Source organism: Mus caroli, unplaced genomic scaffold (genome assembly GCF_978045245.1).
Source record: "Mus caroli unplaced genomic scaffold, Mus_caroli_1 scaffold_10, whole genome shotgun sequence".
Classification (NCBI taxonomy): domain Eukaryota; kingdom Metazoa; phylum Chordata; class Mammalia; order Rodentia; family Muridae; genus Mus; species Mus caroli.
In genome coordinates, this window is record NW_028227265.1 from 63958424 (window position 1) to 63982014 (window position 23591).

The following is a 23591-nucleotide window of genomic DNA, read 5'->3' on the forward strand; positions in this document are numbered from 1 at the left end:
CAGAGCCAACAGTTATGTTGTTGGCTACTGAATCCCCAAAGTATGCATATCGCGAAATAGTAAATCGTCCCTAACACTGGTTAAGCTTGATCTAATTTTTGCATGTTAGCTCTTCCACCTTCATTTGACCTAGAGGGATATTGCTCTTTCTGATTGTCAAAACAATGTTAATAATAGCTGACCTTCCCTGAGCATGAAACGTATGTCAGAAAAGTTTTAAAAGCTTTACAGACATTAGTTTCAGCTACTCTTTACCAGACACCATTAGGAAGGTTACCATTAATACCCTCACTTCATCAAGGGGGAAACTAGAGTACAGAGAGTCAGTTGCTCATCAACTAATCATAACCTTGAATTCACATAATTCAATATCTCTAGATCATCCATCAGGAATATTAGAGAGAATATCCCTAGATTAAATAGGATACTGTTATTATTATTATTATTATTATTATTATTATTATTATTATTATTATTATATCATCCTCATAGCCTAAAGCAGATTCCATATTGCAAACTCCTTATGTTTACAAAACAACTACAGCCTTGGAAAATTGTTATCAGAAACTATTGATTATTTCTCACAAAGCAGAGTATAGCATTGTGGAGCAGGCAACATATTTAATGAGTTTATCCTTTGTCTTCACAGATATTATAGTGTTGACATTGTAGTGTTTAAACAAGGAGCTGGAAAAGATGCCATTCAGGATGTGCAGAAAAGAGGATCATATTTTTATAATAAGATGTGAAACATGTATCCTTATAACAGGTGGACTAACAATAAAATGATAATTAATAAACAATTTGCTTATTATTTTTGTTGGGTAGTTGGTTGCTGGGTCAGTAAGGAGCAAAAGTGTAGAAGTGTGATCATTTAAAGTGATAACAAGCAGGGAATTTACTTGTACTTGGCTGCACTCAGTGAGGCTTCAGTTCTGGAAAAATAATAGATAAATCTCTTTCTCATCTATATACAGAGAGGCATTTCTCAGTTTTCCAGAGAAAGAATTACCTGAATGCTTGGAAGAAACCATCTTTCTATTTTTTTCTATTAATTTGACATTCACTTATTATTTGGTTCACATGCCAGTCTATTCTTTCAGGGAAACCTGAGTTAAAGACTCAGAGACTTCAGATCAAATCTTGAGAGATTTACTCAAAATTAGCATTTAAAAGAATTAACCTAGGTTTGGGTAAGATCTATCTATTGTGTAGATCAGATGTTCATTTTCTAGCGTTAAGTGTAGCCAAACTGCATTTTCGAAAATGAGCAGATGCTACTGTCCTACATGAGACATTGTTCTAGAACTTGTTCTTGTAGGAGAGATAAAGGGTTTCAAGTGCCTGTGAGTTAAATGTTAAAGGTTTGTTGGCTTCCATGTCCAGAAGTAGAGTGAGAAATAAATACCAACCCTGGGAACTGGGTTACTCTGAAAACAGGAGGGAATGTGACCAACGTGGTTTTGGAAGGCTGAAGGAAACAGTGGTGGGAAAGTGTAGATACTCTGTACACTGGGCAATAAACATAGAAGCACAATTCATAGAGACTCTGTAGGTGAAAGCCCTGTATTTCCCAGAGAGCAGGTCCTACTATAGCTTACCAGTTTCACCTGAGTATAGTTTTTCTTATAGACTGTATCACTAAAACGTAAGAAAAGGCTAAGTAAAATTATCCAGTTGCATCTTCCTAGTATTTGGGAATTCTGGGCATATAGCTGCACATAGAGGAACTGACTTCCAGAGCTGCAAAAGGTATTGGGGCTGACAGAGAGAATCTGGAAGTTCTTCCTTCTGCTCAGTTTGCAATAATGGCTTGATGAAGGTTGAAACTCAAGAGCACTAATGCCAGACCCACATTCATAACTTATTCCTGAGCGCATGAATAACAGCTGTCTCTGTGAGATGCTCTTTAGAGACCATGATAGACAAGAAGATATTCAAAGGCTATCATTGCTGAGTCATTTTAATGCAGACATTCTTAAATCCTTGATTTACAAGCCATGGACTTAACCACTACCCAAATAACAACAAAAAAACAGCATGTAATTCTTATGCTATACCTGTGACAACTGGCTTGACTTTTCTGAAATAAAAATTTAAAGATATATATTAAAGCAATATTTTTTCATATACTAACAAATGAAAACATTTAGGAGTTACTCCTCTGAAAGCTGGTAGTTCTCAGGAAAAAGCAATCATAATATTTCACAAAATTGGAAAAGCACTGAATGCCCCAGAGAGTCATATAATATACAGTAGATAGATCTGGACACAGTGTTCCAGGGAAAACGCTTTGTCGTCCTGTCTTTACTTTGTAAGAATATCTTTAAAAGAATCAAAAATCGCTTCAGACTACATTATTCTCTTTTTAGATATCTAAACTTAGGGGCAAAACATTGATGTTTAAATTGTTTTTCCAAAGACTCCTATCTAATAATGCAATCTATTTTATAACAAATATTGACATTTTAATATCTAGTAACTTCAGAGAAAGAAAATATACAGAACAAACCCTCAGTTATTGATTTATAGCAGTACCAAGAGAGAGAGAGAGAGAGAGAGAGAGAGAGAGAGAGAGAGAGAGAGAGAGAAGAAGAAGAAGAAGAAGAAGAAGAAGAAGAAGAAGAAGAAGAAGAAGAAGAAGAAGAAGAAGAAGAAGAGGAGGAGGAGGAGGAGGAGGAGGAGGAGGAGGAGGGATGAAGAAGAAGAGGAGAAGGAGGAGGAGGGATGAAGAAGGAGGAAGAAGGAGGAGGAAGAAGGAGGAGGAGGAGAAGGAGGAAGAAGACAGGACAAGGAAAGAGAGAAGGAGAAAATAAACACGTACCAAGGTACATGCTTTTTGTTAGCCAGACTTAGGAAAACCAAGCCCAAGTGTTAGGACACTGGAGCACAAAACTCACCTGTGATATTTATTAAACTTTATTTGCGATATTACAAAATAGACACAGTATAAGGAAAACTGCTCAGTTGTCTTCATAGAAATGATCAAAAGTACTTAATGGTAATATCTGATTGTGATGTCAATGAATCTTGTGCTTATGTAACGACAAAGCACATATGAATTTACTTGGAAAACTGACAGGACAGGACTTTAACAAGATCTCAATCTGTATGTAACCATCTGCAGTGGATGCTGACACAGTTCACTTTGTCTCTTTGTCAGTTCTTGATTGTGATTCCAAATTGTGTCAGTGTTGAATATGGCTTAGCTAATGAGAAGAGATCACCGACATCATCGGGGAATGCCCTACACTTCCCCATTTCTAAAGAGTTCTTCCACTCTGTTATTTATGACGAACCATCTTCTGCCTCATCCTCCTATCTATCCTTTAAACACTATTATGGTCTTCTTAGTCATAATTTGCCTTCTTCTGAATTTCAGTCTCAAAAAAAATCAGATAAGTGGGACTGCTTCTGATTATTTTTATTTAAGTCAGTGATTGGAGGTTGTATCCCCATATCATGAATGTGTTCAAATCTAAATATTTGTCACTATTAAAAATGCTATCTTTCAAGCTGACAACTCTTATACATTATTTCAATCCACTTTGAAAATTCACTGTCACTAGTGCACCACTGTGAGCAATTATTTTCCAAAAGAAAAATGAACTAATGTATGCAATTTTAGAAGATTCTGGGAAATGTGACTTTTCTTACTTTAGACCATCTATAGTAATTACAATGGACAAAGACTCCAGTGTGACTTTTCACATAAGTGGATATGCTATCTCCCAGCACCATATGTAATTTCCTGTAGGCACTGGCTTAGATATGGTATACTGGCCTGTGAACTCTATTCCCACACTAAGATCTTTGTATTTAAAAAACTGAATTTCTCTTAAATTTAACAGACAACATTTCATAAAGATATGAAAACAGCGTAGAGGGCTTATGGAGTAATGTAGTGCATACTAATACTATACCAAGCAGGGGATGGGCTGGTCCTGTGAGCACTCATGTATTTATGTGAGTTTTTCAGAGAAATGGTTGCTTACACAGTTTTTCTTCATTTTTAAGCAAGAGATTTTCATGATGATTTGTCCTTGTTTTTCAAAGCTTGTTTCTTAGCAACAACTCCAAGGACTCCTTCAGTAAAAACAGCCATTTTTAGACTTGGATTGGTAGTAAAAATTCATATTTTTTTGTTAGAAATACTGGGAACTCATATAGTTTTGGATATATTTAAAAACAGATAAATCAAATGTCCAGGTGCAATGGGTATTAGAAGCCTTATAAAAAGAAGTTCAAACTGCTTGTTTGAGGTACAACTTATTTTATGAGTTTCTAGATATTTAATAATTTTATGTCAAATATTCAGGCCTTTGACATTCAGACATCATTAATCATGGCTTTTATTGCAGTTATAAGTGTCACATTTGGTCCTGGCCCACAAGAAAAGTAATTTGGTTTCCTGATTTATTCATGGAAATCTCTTTGTTATTCAATGGGATAAATTATTTGTGCCCTGAGTTTTTCTGTTTAGACACTATATTATTGCCTCATAAAACAATGTGATGAAACAGTTGCTGCCTCAGAAAAACAGTAAAAAAAAAAAAAAAGGCAACTAGTTGGTTTTATTTGCAAACAATTAGAAAGTGGAACAATTAGAAAGTGGAATTCCATTATAAGTTAATTACAGAGATTAATTCTTATTTAGAATATGTCACAGAGGTGAAACAAATAAATTCTGTTATTAAATTTCACCTGGACAGATGCTAATGAATTTAAGGGATTCATTATTAACTTCATCCCCCGCCTCCAAACTTTGGAGTGTCTCAAGTATCTCCATGCTTTTCCAGTCTAAAGCCCTGCTCTCTGGTTTGTCTGAGGTTTGCAGTTTTTCTCTAACTAAGGACATACACTAAAAGATACTGTATGTAAAGTTCTGTTTGAGAGTGGTGGGTCTGCAAATATGTTGTGTAATATAAGGACTGTCTGTCCTTTTCTCTTATGAAGACCAGCCATTTCTCTCACGGGGACCAAAGAGTAAGCTGGAAGAATATAATTTGAAGCTGTGGCTTCTCTGGCCTGGAAATTGCACTTGATTCTCATGATCCTTGCAACTGCTCAATTGTAGCCTGAGCTGGAGAGGAGTGGCTTAGAGTGGCTTGACCAGAACTAAGTGCAGGGACAAGGTCTTTTGAATTCTGGTAGAAAATAATTGAAAGTAGAATTGTTCTTCCTAGAAATGTTTTCATGTTCACACAAGCCCTCATTCCCACAAATAAAATATGTCACATGGTAAGCAAACAACTGTTTCCTCAAGTTGTTTTATTTTCCAGTCTTCCATAGTCTAGAGATATTGCACAGCAAATTAAAGTAGCAGATAGGATTATGGATATCCATCATCTTGCCCTATCCTGGATCATCTGAGTCCAGTGTCATAGGAGTTTTGAAGTGGAACTGGGGGACAAATGTCAATGTCAGAAATCTACGATGTGAGAAAGACTTGATTGTTCTTGGTTGCCTTTGAAGATGGAGACAGGTCATGAGCTAAGGAATTCATACAGGCTGAAGAAGCCAAAAAAGGCTAAAAAATATCATGTTCTCTAGAGAAAAGAACATCATGCTGGCTTTGATTTTGGTCCAGTGAGACCTGCTCTGAACATCTGACCTTTAGACTATAAGAAATAAATGTGAGTTGTTGTAGCCTTACAGTTACACCTGTTCCAAGGGACAGTAGAATATAAAGGCATGATGAACATGATAGCTTTGCCCATTTCATGGTGAGAAAGCTTACAGAAACTCCTCCATTTGGATTTTGAAATACTGATTATAAGATACTTTACTCTGAGGCTCAAAATGGCAATATGAAAATATTATCTTTGTGGTCAGTCAGTTAATAGCTTCAGAAGTGAACTGCTTTCTAATTGGACTGAACCTTTTCTACCTTTGCAGGCTGAAAACAAGGTACTTTTCTATGTTGGGAAGTACTATTTTCTACCGCACGAATTGGTCTCATCCTGAAGATACCGTGATCAGAAGTTCAGAGTGCAAGTGAGGGTGCCATGGCCCCTGTTTTTCAGCACTTTAGTGCTCACTAAAGATCATTATGAACACTGGACTTCACTGTTTTACCCACTGTTTTTGCACAAGAATTACAAAAAATTTTCTGGTCCTAGCCTAAAACACTCTTAGCTGTTATGAGTTTGTCTTATGCCTTTCTTTAAAGAGAAAAATAAATCCTGAAATATTCTTCCTAGTTCATTCCAGAATTTCTGGCTAGCTCCCTTTACCACCCAGCTATTTATCAGTAGAGATATTTGCTTGCTTTTTTTTTTTTTTAAAGATTGTACTTAACTGACCTTTTAAACTGATCTACTTTTTGTGGCACTGCCCCTCACAAACACAAGTGGTTGCTTGGGCAAATTATTCACAGCACTTATAACTCTAGCCACATCTATTCATTCATTTATTCAGTCACTGATTTGTTCTGTATATTTAGTGACTATTCTTGTGAAGTATTGCTCTGAATACCTGTGTTACAACAGTTAATGAAATCATGAAAATCTTTTAACTAATAGAAGCTTCTAGAAAATAAAAGGGAGAGGCCTTAAGATAACCCACACTATGTGAAACATGGCCTTGCTCCTTGTCTGGAATGCAGTGGTTTGGGCAAGGGAAAGATGCCCTTGACCTCTCCCCCTTGTTCTTCACCCCTTACCACCACCAGCGGGTGGAGAGCTGACCCCAGGGCCATGAGAGTAGAAGAACTGTTCTTGCCAGATTACCAGGTACAACACTTGGGAGAGCAGATCCTGCACCTCCCCTGGGCAGCACAGTAGAGCGGGTCCTGCTGGAGTGGGCACAGCAGGTCCAGACCAGAGGGCATGGGAATGGGAGAGCTTGCTCTGGCCTTTGCAGCTGTGGCATTGGGTGAACTAGCCAGGGTAGTGCTGGAGTATTTGCTCTGGTGGTGGTGGAGAACTGGTGGCTAACCAGCTCAGCTAACACTCAGGACAAATTCCAAGCTTTGGAGTTAAGCCAACCTAGTATGGATACCATCTATCAACTACTGAAGCTCATGAAAGGGTGATTCCTCTAGATTCAGAGCTGTAGGCTCTCTAAGACTCAGGGTAACAATAGATATCCAATAGGAGTCCTAGTAAGGATCCAATATTGACAGTGTAGTAGAGCCAGAGGCTTCAAATACCAAACCAGTGACTTATTGCAATTAACATTTGCAAGTTAAGAAGTATAGACAAAGGGCATACTGTGACACATGTGACACATAACAGCTTCCACAAGTTCTTTTTTCTTTTCTTTTCTTTCTTTTGTGGGGAGGGGAGGACATTGGAAGGTTGGGGGCAATTACAAAGGATGAGAGGATGAATGAGATTGGGATACATGATGTAAAATTCACAAGAATCATTTTAAAAGTTAAATAAAAGGAAAAAGAAACTCAAGTATATTCTTTTGTACCTTGTATACATAAAAATTTGAAATTTCATGTGGAGTTCTGATATTACTGAAACAAGACAATACAAACTAGAGCTGTTTAAAAGAGGTTACTTTAGTCAGAATGATATGAAAATTATTTATAAATAACTACAATTTCATTGTATATTCCTTACTATTCATGGGACTAAGGACCTCATGGAATCTTAGGGGTTCATAAGGTTTGTCAGGACACACAACCTGCATTTGTAGGTGGAATACACTGACTTAATCAATTATTAACACATTCACACGAATATGCGCTAGACTGTAACTCTTAAGACAGGAGCTTAAACCATCTTAGATTTACAGATCCATGTATTTAGAATATTCCCATTTTCTTCTTACCTGTTTAAAAACTAAATCTACTTTTGAAACCAATATAAACCATTGTAAAGCATTTTAAAGAGAAATAGTGATACCTGCCTCAGGTTCCCCTTACAAGTAGAAAAATATTACATTACCCTTGAGGTAAAAAAACAAAACAAAACTCAAAATATAGGCATGAGATGTTAACTTATTTTTGAAAAATAGCCAAACACTAACATTTATTCAATATAAGGATATATATATATATATATATATATATATATATATATATATACACACACACACACACACACATACACACATATAGGGCACACCCATATGGGAAATAAAATTCTGCCATCTTTGATGTTTTCTTACAGATCAGCATGCATGAACCATGCAACCATTTTATTTAAGAGGTGACTTTATAGGCAGAACACCTTGACATTAGGAAAATTCATCACACAAATAACAAAAAAGTCACTATAGATTAAATAGCTATTACTTCTTGGGAATTTGAAATAGAATTTTGTTTAAAGCAAATCTTGACTTATGCTTTTAGAATAAATAAACTATCATAAACTCAAAACAGCATGTATGGCATTTCTGTGTGTGTATATAAAACAATCTTTATAATACAATGACACTTCACAACTTTTCTTTGACAGTCCATGCTTATTTTTAATAAGAACATACTTTCAAAAATATCCTAGTAAGCTATGAAATGCCAGAGAAGTGTGATCGGCACATTTGCTTGTTCTAGCTTGTTTTCCTCCACACAGTGGTAACCTAAACATGAAAGGGGCACACTTTGTGTGTTATGTTATTCAGTGCTTTACAACTGAATAGAATTCAGAGACTACTTTAGGATATAACTTTTCATATTTTATGGAATAAATATTAGCCATATATATTTTCAAAATAGCTACTTGAAAATAAAAAATGCCTTTCTATTTCCCATTAAGCCATTCTGTAGAAAAATGAAAATGTTTTAGGCATGCTACAAAATTTGATAACATGCCTTGAAAATAAATCACAGAAGTAGAATTGCATCATTTAGAAATATAATACAGTCTAAAACTTATTTATCCTCTGATTTTTATTTTATAAATTATTTTATAAAGTAAGGAAGCTGGGGCTGTAGATCTTTCATAGCCTTAATTTTATTCAAGATGCCATTGACCAAAAGTGATACATAATGTTTTATTTCAAGTTCCTCAACTCCAAGCCTAGGTCTTTCCCTAAGTGGCCACATCCTCCTACAAGCTTCTAGAAACCTTACATTGACTACAAGCAATATTAGTTATTATATAGAACCAACATAATTATATTATGTTATTATATTAGTTATATATAGAACCATATTATAGTTATTATAATATATAAGTTATTAGTTACACATAGAACCAACATATATTAGTTATTATATAGAACCAACATAATTTTCTTCTGAAATCAAATGATATGAGCTTTATAATTCTATTTAATGACCATAACTCAAACTTTCAGGAACACCAATGATTTTTCCAAGATTCCATTAAACTTACAAAAGCCCCAATAATGCTGTGTAACATTTTGAATTTCAAACAAATATTTTCTTGTAACAAAACAGTGTTCTATGGATGATGTTTTCAGCATACTGCAGAATTGAAATGTCTGTTGAAAGTTGCTTTGTTAAAGAACAAACATTATTTGCTATGTTATTGCATATGAATTCTTTGAAAATTCTACAATGCATACAATGTATTTTAATTGCTCTCACCCCTACTTCTACCCCTTGCTCCTACTATATACATCCCCAATATGCTCACCTGTACTCCTCAACTTCACATTCTATTTTTCTGATAGAGTGAGTCCATGTCTTTAGATAAATGACTCCCCAGGAAGTCAACCAGGTCCTACTGGGTAGCCCCACACCTAAAATGTACTTGATGGAATATAAAAAATCTCATGTAGTTTATAATTATATAAAAGAAATAGCATTTTTCAGCTGCGATTCAAAGTTACAGTCATTATAAATCATGCTTTTGGGGAAGTGTTTAGAGCCATAATGAAGAATTATCAACAGACCTAAATGGCTGTTTCAATTAACTGTTGATCACTTAGAAAACAGGTTTTATCAAAGCAAACATGTGTTCTAGTAGTTCCAGAATTGCCATTAAAAAAAAAAAAGTTCAAATGCAGAATTTGGACCTACTGCTATCCTACTGAATTTATTTCAGTAAATGAATAATCCTAATAACTTTTACTCACATAAAACTTTAAGTTCTTGAAGATAGTGACAACCCCATATTACCTTCAATGTCTATTTTTTCAAATATGGTTTACTGTTACAAACTGATTGTACTGTTAAATGAATAATCAAGTACTCTGGCCCAATAAGGAAATAATAGGAGGGTAGTGACAGTAAAGAAACAGGGTAAACATGGCCATCTTATCAAAAGCACTCTACAGATTCAAAGCAATCCCATCAAAATTCTAGTTCAATTCTTCAGAGAGATAGAAAGAGCGATCCTCTAATTCACTTGGAATAACAGAAAACCCAGGAGAGCAAAAACCATTCTCAACAATGAAAGAACTTCTGGAGTAATTACAATCCCTGACCTCAAGTTGTACTACAGAGCAATAGTGATAAAAACAAAAACAAAAACAAAAACAAACAAAAACAAACAATAAAAAAAACCCACATGGTATTGATACAGAGACAGGCAGGTAGATCAATGGAATAGAATTGAAGAACCAGAAATAAACCCACATGCCTATGGTCTCTTGATCTTTGTCAAAGAAGCAAAAAACATCCAGTGGAATAAAAGACATCATTTTCAACAAATAGTGCTGGTTTAACTGGCAGTCAGCACATAGAAGAATGCAAATTAATCTATTCTTCTTTCTTTGTACAAATCTCAAGTCCAAGTGGATGAAGGATCTCCACATATAACCAGATATGTTGAATCTAATAGAAGAGAAAGTGGGAAAGATCCTCTAACACATTGGCACAGGAGAAAATTTCCTGAACAGAACACTAATAGTTCATGCTCTAGGATCAACAATTGACAAATGGGACCTCATAAAATTAAAAAGCTTCTGTAAGACAAAAAACACTGTCAACAGGACAAAGCAGCAACCCACAGATTGGGAAAAAAATCTTTACAAACTCTTCATCCCATGGAGAGCTAATATCCAAAATCTACAAAGAACTCAAGAAGTTAGACTTCAGAGAATCAAATAAATCTATTTTAAAAATGGATTACAGAGATAAACAAAGAGTTCTCAACTGAAGAATCTGGAATGGCCAAGAAGCACCTAAAGAAATGTTCCAACATCCTTAGTCATCAGGGAAATGCAAATCAAAACTACCCTGAGAATCCACCTCACACAAGTCAGAATGGGTAAGATTAAAAACTCAGGTGACAGCAGATGCTGGAAAGGATGTGAAGAAACAGAAACACTCATCCATTGCTGGTAGGAATGCAAGCTGGTAAAAGCACTTTGGAATCAGTCTGGTGGTGCCTTAGAAAATTGGAAATAGTTCTACATGAAGACTCAGCTATACCACCCCTGGACATATACCCAAAAGATGTTCCAACATATAACAAGAACACCCGCTCCACTGGAAAGAACCCAGAAGTCACTAAAAGAAGAATGGATACAGAAAATTTCGTACATTTACACAATGAACTACTACTCAGCTATTAAAAACAATGACTTCATGAAATTCTTAGTCAAATAGATGTAAGAAGAAAATATCCTGAGTGAGGTAACCCAGACACAAAAGAACACACACATGCTATGTACTCACTGATAAGTGGATTTTAGCCCCAGACTCAGAATACCCACAATACATCCCGAAAACTGTATGGAGCTTAAGAAGGAATACCTAAGCTTAACTTCAATCCTACATAGAACGGGGAACAAAGCAATCACAGGAAGTAGAGGGGGGAAATACATGGAAGGGAAAGAAGAGGGAGAGGAGGCTTGATGCCCCAGGATAAGGGGATGCTAGACCAGTGAGGGAGGAGTGGGTGAATGGTGTAGGAGCACCCTCAGAGAGACAAAGGGGAAGGGAGAGAGGGAAGTGGGATGGGGGGCTTGTGGAGGAATAATCGAGAAGGAGGATATCATTTGAAATGTAAACAAATTTAAAAAATTAATTTAAAAAATCATCAAAGAGAGGGGCATAGTGGTACATGCCTTTAATCCCAGCACTTGGGAGGCAGAGGCAGGTGGATTTCTGAGTTTGAGGCCAGCCTAGTCTACAGAGTGAGTTCCAGGACAGCCATGGCTACACAAAGAAACCCTGCCTTCAAAAACAAACAAACACAACAACAACAACAACAACAAAAAAAAAAACACCAAAAATAACTCCATGAAGTTGGAAAAAAAAAAGAAACATGATAAAGAAAACTAACAAGCCAGAACATTCTTCTATAGAAAATTAGAGATGTCACCATATCCCATTAATTTAGGTATTTTAGGTTGCATGCCCACATAGCAGTTGATAGGTAAGTGCCTTCTTGAGTGCATACAAAATTCAAAACGCTAAGAGTGTTGTGAACTGAAAAGATACATACTTTCAATTATTCTTCAAGCTTCTTTAGCACTAATGTACCCATTTCAATAGAAAATCACAGGTTTGTCAAGAGATTAAATGACTTGAGGGCTCAGTGTTTTGCAGACAAATAATAATGCTAAAATTTGAAGTCATTATTTTAACCTTCAGTATTGCCTCAAAATTTCTGCCTTTCTCATCCTAACCCGTTTTTTATTTACCTACTATGTGCATATACACTAGTTTACTTGTCTTTCCATAGATTAAAAAATCTTCAAAACTAGAATACAATGTGCCATCTTAAAATGTCGCTATGGTGAATGTTTACAGATGAGCGTATGTTTTTATTTTATTGAAAATTGTAGTTCATTTTGGGTGCTGTCAAGCTGATTATATTAATATACACAATGACTTGTTTAAGTTAAAATAGAACTCAGGGTTGAAGAAGTTCTTATAAATTAGAAGAGGGTTCATGTTTTTTTTTAAATAATGCAATGTGCACCATACTTTCAATTTATGGTCTTGCACTACAAATGCAATGTAATAAAACAACAGCAAAATACCACACAGTGCTGAAGTAAAACAGCAAAACCATTTGTTTCTCAACCCTAGACTGCCTTAAGTCAAACAATCAACAGAGCCAAATTCTCTCAGAAATCTGTATAGCTTCTGTATTGCTTGCCTTGTAGCTTCTGCTTGCTCAGTCATCCTTATCATTTCTTGACATGCATGTAGCTGCATATTTCCAGTCTGCCTTCCCCATAACTCACTCTCTCTGTGCATATTGTACCTTCCCTTGGCCATCTACTTATAGGTCAGTAGTCACTTTAGATTAGAAACTTACCCTACTCTAGTATAACCTGATCTTACTAACGATATCTCTGATGACTCTATTTCATTTGAAGGTCTCTTTTCTTAGGTACTGGGCATTGAGGCTCCAAAATATCTTGTATATGGTATGGGGAGATTTGAGGAATATGATGACTAGTTTTGTTAATTTGACACAATCTAGAAGAACCTAAGGAAGTAGAGAGTCTCGGCAATGGATTGTCTAGGTCAGGTTGCCCTATGTACATGCTATAGGGGATTGTCTAGCTTACATAATTAATGAGAGAAGATCTATGCACTGTGGGCTACTCCATTCCTTGGGTTTAAGTCCAGGACAACATAAAAAAGAAGAAAATGAACAACTAAGCCAAGGCATAATTATATTTTACAATCATATAATAATGGATATGTGATATTCAATGCTTTAATTGTCTTTATACAATGACATTTATCCTTCAAGACATACTTCTTTTAAAGCTAGTATATTTAAGACTTAGCATATTTCTTAATACTATGATAAGACATCTTCTATTACTATTTTTACTCTTGTTACATAGTACAAAGCATGGATTTCATGAGCTTTATGATATATGTGTGTAGTCTAAAGACTTTGTTTTCAATGACACAAAGTAGTCAGCCTAATTTAAACTATATACAAACAAATAAAAATGTACTTAGGAGGTTGCATTTGTGTACCCATATGCAACAATAATAATCATGACAAAAGAGGGTATCAAAATGAGAGTTAGGGGACAGGGAGGGGTTAAAAGATGGGTATCTGGAAAGGGCTAGAGCAGAGAAAAGGAAAGAGAAAGTAAAATAATTCTGCTTTAATTTAAAAAGTATAATATTCCAATTATAATCTGACTTTGGATTTCTGCTGCTAAAATATTTTACTTAAAATATACATAAAATATCCATTATCTGAAGAGTATCTAACAAAAATCTTATTGTAAAATTTTATGCACTATTGTTAAATTAAAAGAAGCAGCAAGACCCCAAATGAACATATGATTTTAACCTCTGATAGTTGGTACTCTCTCTTCTCATTATAGGCCTCCAACTGACAGCTCTACTTTCATCATGATTCAGCTTAAGGCTCAGCTGCTCCATGAAACTTTTAGAGTCTAACCCAAGCAAAAAAAAATTAAAGATAACAAGCGTTTAATAAGATAATAGAAGACAGACCACAAAATTGAATGACATGAACTCTCAGATTCAATATAAGTAAGATTGATTTTTATGTTCTTTGCAGAAGAGATACCTGTTTTAAAATAATGGTTAAGAGTAAAATATGGTCTGTATCCTAGCACCAATCCTCACAAGAACAAGTTCTTACCAAACTGAGGTTAGTTGCTGATGTTGGCTAAAATGAGGGGAAATATATTCCTAAATGTTTTCATATGTTGCAAAGTTACCCACAATCCTCAGTCTAAACCTAAGTGAAAGCAGAAACCAAGAATGAATCACAGATTAAAACTTGATTCTTTAGAATAGCAGTAGGACCTTGATAAGTTGAGTTTATAATGCCATAACCTTATGTATAACCAAGAGTAAAAAAGTAAAGCCTGAAATACTTTGATTATATAAGAGGAGAACTTTATTTTCTTTATGAAGACCACTAAGGAGCTCTACACATAGCTGTAAGTTGAATTTGTATCTCTGCTTGAGCTAAGGAGGAGTGATCCTCAGGAGCCATCCTATACATGGTGTGAATTGTAATGAATTTTCATTGTAGTGATCCTGACAGAGTGCATGGAGAGAAACTCAGAGTAGTAAAAAGCAATCTTTGAAAAGACCCACATTCATGGCTATACTCAGAAAGCTTCTACATATGAAACTATCACTTATGACTTCATATTTTTCAAACTGCAGGACAGTGGGATAATGTATACAAAATGAAATCAATAAAGCAAAAATCCAGCCATTGACCTTTAAGAAATTCACATAGAGAAGTTAATGGTAGCATGTAAAAGAAATATATTCAGGAGGCTTAAAACCTAAAGCAAGAGAGCAAAGTATGAATGAAAGCCAGAGTGTACTTAATTATACAAGCTCCATAGCTGGAATTTCCAGAACTCAAAATGCAGAACTAAGCATTAGAACAACCACAGAGAAAAGGTTTTAACTAGAAGGAATTATTATAAAGAATATGTGACAAACCAGGGTGGAGATGATTAATTTAAAAAGCGAGACAAGTGTCATTTGCTTTATGCTATTGATAGAAGTTGGCTGACTGGAAATTGGGAAATGCAGTTAAATATTTGAGAATATCCAAAGAAAAACTAGAACACAAAAGTACCAGAAAATAACATCTAGAAAACTATGAGGAAAATGAAGAACATTCAAGGCTACTATATAATTGAAATTCACCTACATATGCAAAAAATACCTTCAATAAAAATAATCCATTTTGTGCTGCCGAGATGGTACTGGAGTTAAGAACACAGACTGCTCTCACAAAGAACCAAGTTTAGTCCCTAGTAATATATATCCACTTCAGGCAGTTCACAAATATAACTTCAGCTCTAGGGAATCAATGTCTAAAGGTACTCTTTCTTCTCCTTCTTCTTCTCCTCACTACTTCTCTCCTCCTTTCTTCTTTCCTCCCCAAACCTTCCCTTCTCCTCTTCTAGGCACTACTCTCCTCTCTTCTTTTCTTCTCCCCTTTGTCTTCTTCCTCATCCTTCTTCTTCCCTCCCTCCATCTCTCTCTGTGAAAGTAGCTCTCTCTAATTTCAGTCACCAGAATTGTAAAAAAATACATTTTTCTGACATTTAACCAGAACAGTGTATGCCATTGGTTATCATGAATACAGCTAACTAAGATATATACAACTTTATTTTCTCTCCAATAAGCAGATATCTTACAGAAATGCATTAGATATTGAAGGACCTTTTCCAGAAGAATATAGTTGGTCATGGAAGGGGTAAAAGATAGGCTGGATTCCTATGTTGCCTGACATTAAACTCTAGATCTTCATTCATCCTGAGAGATGAGTGTTTCTGTTTAAATGGTCCTTACTCTGGAGACCTCTTTCCTTGCCTCTTCCTCTCCAGACCATCATTGTGGACAATGAACTAAACAGTAGAGAAATGGAATGCTATTTTGTTTTTTTCCCTTCCAAGTTATTTGAATCTCATATCAAAGTATAAAGAGTGAATATGCTCAACAAATAATGTACAACTAGCTTTCTGAGAACTTTTAGAATTAATTCATGCAAGAAACAGAGATAGATAGACTCTGCTTTCAACAAGACATACTCTAACTGAAGCTTAGGGTAAGAGATTCAAAGAATTATATGCCTATCAAAATTCAACCTGGGGATAAACTTCTGCCAGCTAATAGGATTCTTGACTTTGAAGTGCTCCTTTTGTCTCTTCATGGCTTTTCCTCTGGCACCCTTATTTTATGCAGAGATGATAAATATATGAGCACGATGGATGAGCCTGTTCAGTCTAATAAAACCCTACCACGTCCAAATAATGTATAAAGCTAGTTACATACTTTATTTCTTGATTCATATAATCAAGTTATCAGAGTATTACATAAAAAGACTTCTTTTATTTTTTAAAAAGAAGACAGTCTATAGATTAACAGGAAACATAACTAGTCACTATACTTGACTTCGTTTTAAAATGTTATATAGCTAGTGAGATGTTTTAGAGGGTGAAAGTGCTTGCTGTACACATCCGAGTTCAATCCCTAGCTCCAAAGTAGAAAATATGGATGAGGCTATGACTCTGTAGTCCCAAAAATCCTATAGGAAAAATAGGAGACAGGAATTGGAATGAGTGTGTCTGTGGCTGAGTGATCTTTGACTATCGGTTCCACAGCAGAAGCAAGAGAAACCCTGGCTCTGCAGGTGGAAGGAAAGAATTGACTCCTGTAAATTGTCCTTTGGTGCCTACACATGTGCCATGGTCCATCTGTCCATGTGCTAACACACACACACACACACACACACACACCATATCCACATACACACAAAAAATCATTTAAAAGATATTCTACTGGCATAACGCTAACTTAAAAATTCCACAGACAGAAGTCTGTGTTATGCTTGTTAAGCTACATGACATTAAATGATTAAGACGCAATGAGCTTTTCACAGTGTTAAAAGGAAATTCAGGCTAGACAGTCTGTTGGGCACACATGGCGTGTTGCTGTTCAACTTGGTTCAAGACCCAAGCTTCCGCACTTCGTTTTGCTTGAGAGAATGATTCACCCACTTAATAACCCATACATCATCTTTAGCTACAGAACAGAGCCAAGCGACTTGAAACCACTTGGTGAATTAAACATCTATCATCCCCACAAAACACGTATTTATTCTTCATTTAATGATAGCAGCTCAGATGTTTTTTTTTTTTTTTTTTTTTTTTTCTGGCTAGTTTTTCTTACTCCCACAGCTTCCTATATTTCCAAGCTGCTTAATTGGACTCAGGTGTATTTTGAAAGCCAAAAATTCTCAGCTGTCTTCCCAAAAGGGCAGATGTCCAGGAAAGACAGGGAAAAGAATGGTGGGGAAGATATATCAGTCTGCTCTATGAGTAGGAAACAGGTTTTATCAGGAAACCTAAACATTTCTATTTTGATGAAAAAGTGAACATATTTTGGAGCAAGTAGAATGTGACACTCTAAAATCATAATAAATTAAACTGCTCTGTGAGGGCATAAAATTTCTCAGCACATTTGCAAAGGCATCTTCAGTTTAGGGCAGCAGAGGTTACCATGTTTCTGGTCTTTTTTTATTCAATATCATGTGGGTTACTATGACTCTCATCATATCAACAAGTGTTTATTTTGCCTGGAGCCAGAACAGAAATATCTTTCACAATTACTACAACTATGGAGATTTAACGACAGTGTGCATATGGCCATGCAAGGCACAGCAAATATCTAACAGGAACTTATTTCAGTCTCTGTAGAGGCTGACCAACCACTGCAGGACCTTTGTGTTCATGGTGGGAGAAATATTCTCCATGGTTCTATGGGGGTAGGGCAGAAAACACCTTTGAGTCCTACTCTCTTTCTCTCTGTCTCTCTCTCTGCATTATGAAAGATGTATAAAAGTTAGCAAAAAGGAAAGAGGAACATTTTTTAGTACTGGTGAGACACATCCTCCTCCAGAGATGAGAGAAAATGCCATCCAGAACACTAAAGTAAGAACTGACCATGCACTGATTGGCATAGAACTCCTGGTCACAGGTCTGAAATGTTCATGAGTAATTATGATGGCTTCTTTGTACTTTAATAAAGGTGTCAGAGGAAATATGATTAAAGCAATTTTAAAACCAAAGAACTAATTATTGGTTGTTACTAATGGATGCTCCAAAGCAAAAGAAAAAATAATAACTTGGGCTTTTATTATAATCAATGACTATAGATGTTTATTCATTTGTTCAATAAATATTTCAGTTAATTGAATAACAAGAATAATTAAGTTAACAGGATAAAATGTCTTATGCATTTGTAGTCTGCACCATATTTGCACTTATGTAGCCACTTTATGCTTTATCAGTTAACCGTGCATTTCCAGCATAAATGCTAAAATCTTTGCATGTCTATCCCATCACTCAGAATAGTTATAAAGAGTACATGTTTATTTATGAGCCTGACAGTGTCCATTGCCTGACTCAGAAAAATGACTATAATTGAAGCAACATTAATGATAACACTAGAAAGTAATAAAACCAAAAAATTCATGCATCTATGTACATCCACACACTTGCTTTAAATTGTCCAGTGTTCACAAATTATTGTAATGCTTATTACTGAATAATACTAAATGAATGAATGAGTCAGAAGTTTCTAGGAATGGTTATTTCTGAAATACTTACTGAAGTAAAAATACTTATCAAAATTATAACAGTATTGAAATAAAAAATAAGGTATGTTTTTGAAATTTATTAGAAAGAAATTCTAGATCAAATCCTAAAAGGAATTGAAACATTCTTTAATGACTAATACATTTCAGAAAAGACTCAAAATTATGTTCTTTAATGTACCAACTAAGCCTGTCTTACTAAGCCTGTAATGCTACATCATACTAGAAATAAGGCATGAGGGGTAAAAAGTGGATTGTGCCATTCATCAAAATTTCTCAATCATTATTCAAATATGAGCAAAATAAATGCAGTGAACGAGTTGATGTTTCTCTGACTTCCCATCACTCTATTGACTGTGGCAGTGGGAGTGGCCAGAGGATATCACAATCTCAATAGAACTGACAGTTGGTTTGGTTCATGCAGCCTACTCCAGTGTCTCCAACATCCATGTCTCTGAAGTGGCCATCAGACACCTGGTAGACTTAGGTATTATACTGCCACTTCTATTTCCAGTTTGGAACTTTCCCCTAATCACTTCTATTTACAAGGAAAATCTGCTTCTTTACTGGTAATCCATCCCCCTTGAGCTCTCTAGTCTTGTATATTAGAAATTACAAAGGAATGTTGTCTTAGTGTTTCATTGACACTATGGGTCAAGCATTCAAACACACAAGTATGTGGGGGCATAACCGATTTAACTCACCATGCATCGCCTATGTAGCTTTTGTCCTTTCCCTAGTGACTTAGAAAATTAGTTTAAAACATCAAATTATATGATCAAGCAGGATTCTTTTCTTTGAGCTTTTCTAGCAGTCACTTAAGTGTTGAGTTTGGAGAATACTGAATGACTAACAATTATAGAAACCGAATTTAATTTTCTTCCATGATAAATTAATATAAAACTTAAGGTCACACCTGTGCAAGTCACATATATATAATATATATATAATATATATATAATATATATATAATATATATATATATAAGCTAATACAGCCTTCTAAACATCTGTTCTTCAATATATTTCACCTGCTTTAAAAACAAATATTGAAAAAATAAATATCCGATAAAACATATGAAGTGATTTTAGCTAAAAGTCAGTTTATCCAGTCAAAAGTTGAGATCATAAAATAAAGTGTCCACCAAGTTACTAGTTGCACATAAGGTGAGAGTATTTTTCTTCCTCTCAGTCTCATACAGAAGATTACACAAATCATACAATAATATTCTTTAGGAAATGTATAAAGAATAACATAGAAATGCATGCATATCAGTATCTTTCACTTTTCCAGGAGGTTTTAAGTGTAATTTTTGTTCTGGGAATATTATAATATAAAGGGCATTTTAAGGACTTTTATAATAGTTATTTCATAAAAGATCTGGAAATTGAAAACTAATGGAATGAAAATTCAACAATGTGGCCATTATTGTAAAGAAGAAACCAAACACTTTATTTCCAAATATTTAGGTTTACATTTTAATCTTCACTTAGACTCCTCTGGGCAATTTCAAAACACATGCAAAAAACATATTTATAATATTTTTAATATCTGTTCCTTGAAAAGTGTTGGCAAATAATACTGAAAAATTTTAAAGTGCATCAGTACAAACTAAGAATCAGTTGCAACCTCATCTACTTAATTTTGTCCAGTTCAGTATGGGTCTTCTGTGGTACTTCCAGTCTCTACTTCCACAGTGTTCAAGGTTGACTGCCTGGGTTGAGTGTCATCACCACAGATTACTTTTCCAATAGCAGATCCGACCAATGGTTAGGCAACTGCAATTTCTACCATGCCTCCTCCTTAACACACATTTCTGAAGTATATAACAAGAGCCCTTCTCTAGCTAGGAAGGATTTTAGGAAGCAATTACTCTGCAGAAATTGGCTGACACTGTAATGTCAACCAGGCTACTGAAAGGGTCCATTAGAAAAAGCTACCCTGTAGTTCCTTCTGCACTAAAATAGGAAAGTACAAAGACAAAAGTGCTTTTCAATGTGTTTCAGCATATGCTGAACCTCAAGTGTGCAATCTTGGGTTTAATGGGTGACAAACCCCTGGTGATACTGGCAGAACAACAATGAAAGAAGGGGCTTGAAATGGTGGAACATTTACCTACACAATTCTCATCAGCTTTTCACAGCTTCTTAGCAGCCAGTTATCCAACTAAATGGTACTGTGTAGGTAATCAGATTGATTGAACTAAATACAAATGTGAAAATTGAAATATTTCCCCCTTACCAACCAGCATCTATCCTCCTCCCTTCCCACTCCCTCCTTCCTTCCCTCCTTCTTGCATTCCCTCATCCCCTCCCATCTACTGTTTTTTTAATCCTTCTTGTGCTTTCTGACTTATTTACTTGTGTTAGGCCTGAACTATGTTAGGCTTTAGAAACACGAGAGTATTTTAGCCACTAATGCAAACAAGGACTTGTAGGTACAAACTCCTATGTCAATACAAGGTCATGGTGCCTTTCCCATCATATTCATCTGCATTTTTCCAATAGGGACAAGCACCTCCGGAGGCATCATTTACACCTTGCATGTATGAGCTCTATGACTGTGAATGACCATGGAGTGTCCATGGACATACCCCAACATCCATTTACTCTTTCCTTTTTAAACAACAGCCTTCAACACAGGTAGATTGGAAATGTACAGCTTAAGTGAGCATGCTCAAGAATGTGTCCATTAATTAGCAGATTGTATTATATATCTTGGGTATCCTAAGTTTTGGGCTAATATCCACTTATCAGTGAGTACATATTGTGTGAGTTCCTTTGTGATTGTGTTACCTCACTCAGGATGATGCCCTCCAGATCCATCCATTTGCCTAGGAATTTCATAAATTCATTCTTTTTAATAGCTGAGTAGTACTCCATTGTGTAAATGTACCACATTTTCTGTATCCATTCCTCTGTTGAGGGGCATCTGGGTTCTTTCCAGCTTCTGGCTATTATAAATAAGGCTGCTATGAACATAGTGGAGCATGTGTCCTTATGTGTCCTTCTTACCGGTTGGGACATCTTCTGGATATATGCCCAGGAGAGGTATTGCTGGATCCTCCAGTAGTTCTATGTCCAATTTTCTAAGGAACCACCAGACTGATTTCCAGAGTGGTTGTACAAGCTTGCAATCCCACCAACAATGGAGGAGTGTTCCTCTTTCTCCACATCCTCGCCAGCATCTGCTGTCACCTGAATTTTTGATCTTAGCCATTCTGACTGGTGTGAGGTGGAATCTCAGGGTTGTTTTGATTTGCATTTCCCTAATGATTAAGAATGTTGAACATTTTTTCAGGTGCTTCTCAGCCATTCGGTATTCCTCAGGTGAGAATTCTTTGTTCAGTTCTGAGCCCCATTTTTAATGGGGTTATTTGATTTTCTGGAGTCCACCTTCTTGAGTTCTTTATATATATTAGATATTAGTCCCCTATCTGATTTAGGATAGGTAAAGGATACCCAAGATATATAATACAATCTGCTAAGCACATGAAACTCAAGAAGAATGAAGACCAAAATGGGGTCACTGTACCCCTTCTTAGAATTGGGAACAAAACATCCATGGAAGGAGTTACAGAAACAAAGATTGGAGCTGTGACGAAAGGATGGACCATCTAGAGACAGCCATACCCAGGGATCCATCCCATAATCAGCTTCCAAACGCTGACACCATTGCATACACTAGCAAGATTTTGCTGAAAGGACCCTGATATAGCTGTCTCTTGTGAGACTATGCCGGGGCCTAGCAAACACAGAAGTGGATGCTCACAGTCAGCTAGTGGATGGATCACAGGGCTCCCAATGGAGGAGCTGGAGAAAGTACCCAAGGAGCTAAAGGGACCTGCAACCCTATAGGTGGTACAACATTATGAACTAACCAGTACCCGGGAGCTCTTGACTCTAGCTGCATATGTATCAAAAGATGGCCTAGTCGGCCATCACTGGAAAGAGAGGCCCATTGGACACACAAACTTTATATGCCCCAGTACAGGGGAATGCCAGGGCCAAAAAAAAAAAAATAAATAAAAAATGGTAATATGTGGGTAGGGAAATTGAGGAAAATATGCAATAAAATATATTTAAAAAAAAAGAATGTGTCCATTGAAATGTGAGTGTTTAAGGGGTCCCAGGAAATTAGACCCTTACTTCCTTTATTCAATACTTTGATACTAACTTCTATGTGGGCCCTGATAATGCATTTTTCTACTTTCCTGTAATTTTGACTTGCTTGCTTGTTCTTTGCATGTGTATGTTTGAGTTCATGGCTGTTCAAGAAACAGAGACTGGAGATTGATCATAGCAATGAGTTTGGGTTGTGTAAGTATTGCGGTAGACAGAATAGCTTTGCAGGGTACCTTCTGTCTCACTGTGTCTACTGAAATGGTTTCTCAATGTATTCTCTCTGGAGGTGGTTAGAAATCTTGCTAGTAATTTTTTTAAATCTGTTATTTACTTATTTACTTATTTATTTATTTATTTAAACACTCCAAATTTCATTCTCCCTGCCTAGTCTACCCTCTGACTGTTCTACATCCCATACCTCCTCCCCACCCCTTATCTCGAGGATCTCCCCACTCCCCACCCAATGAGACCTCTAAACTCCCTGGGGCCTCCAGTCTCTAGAGGGCTAGGTGCA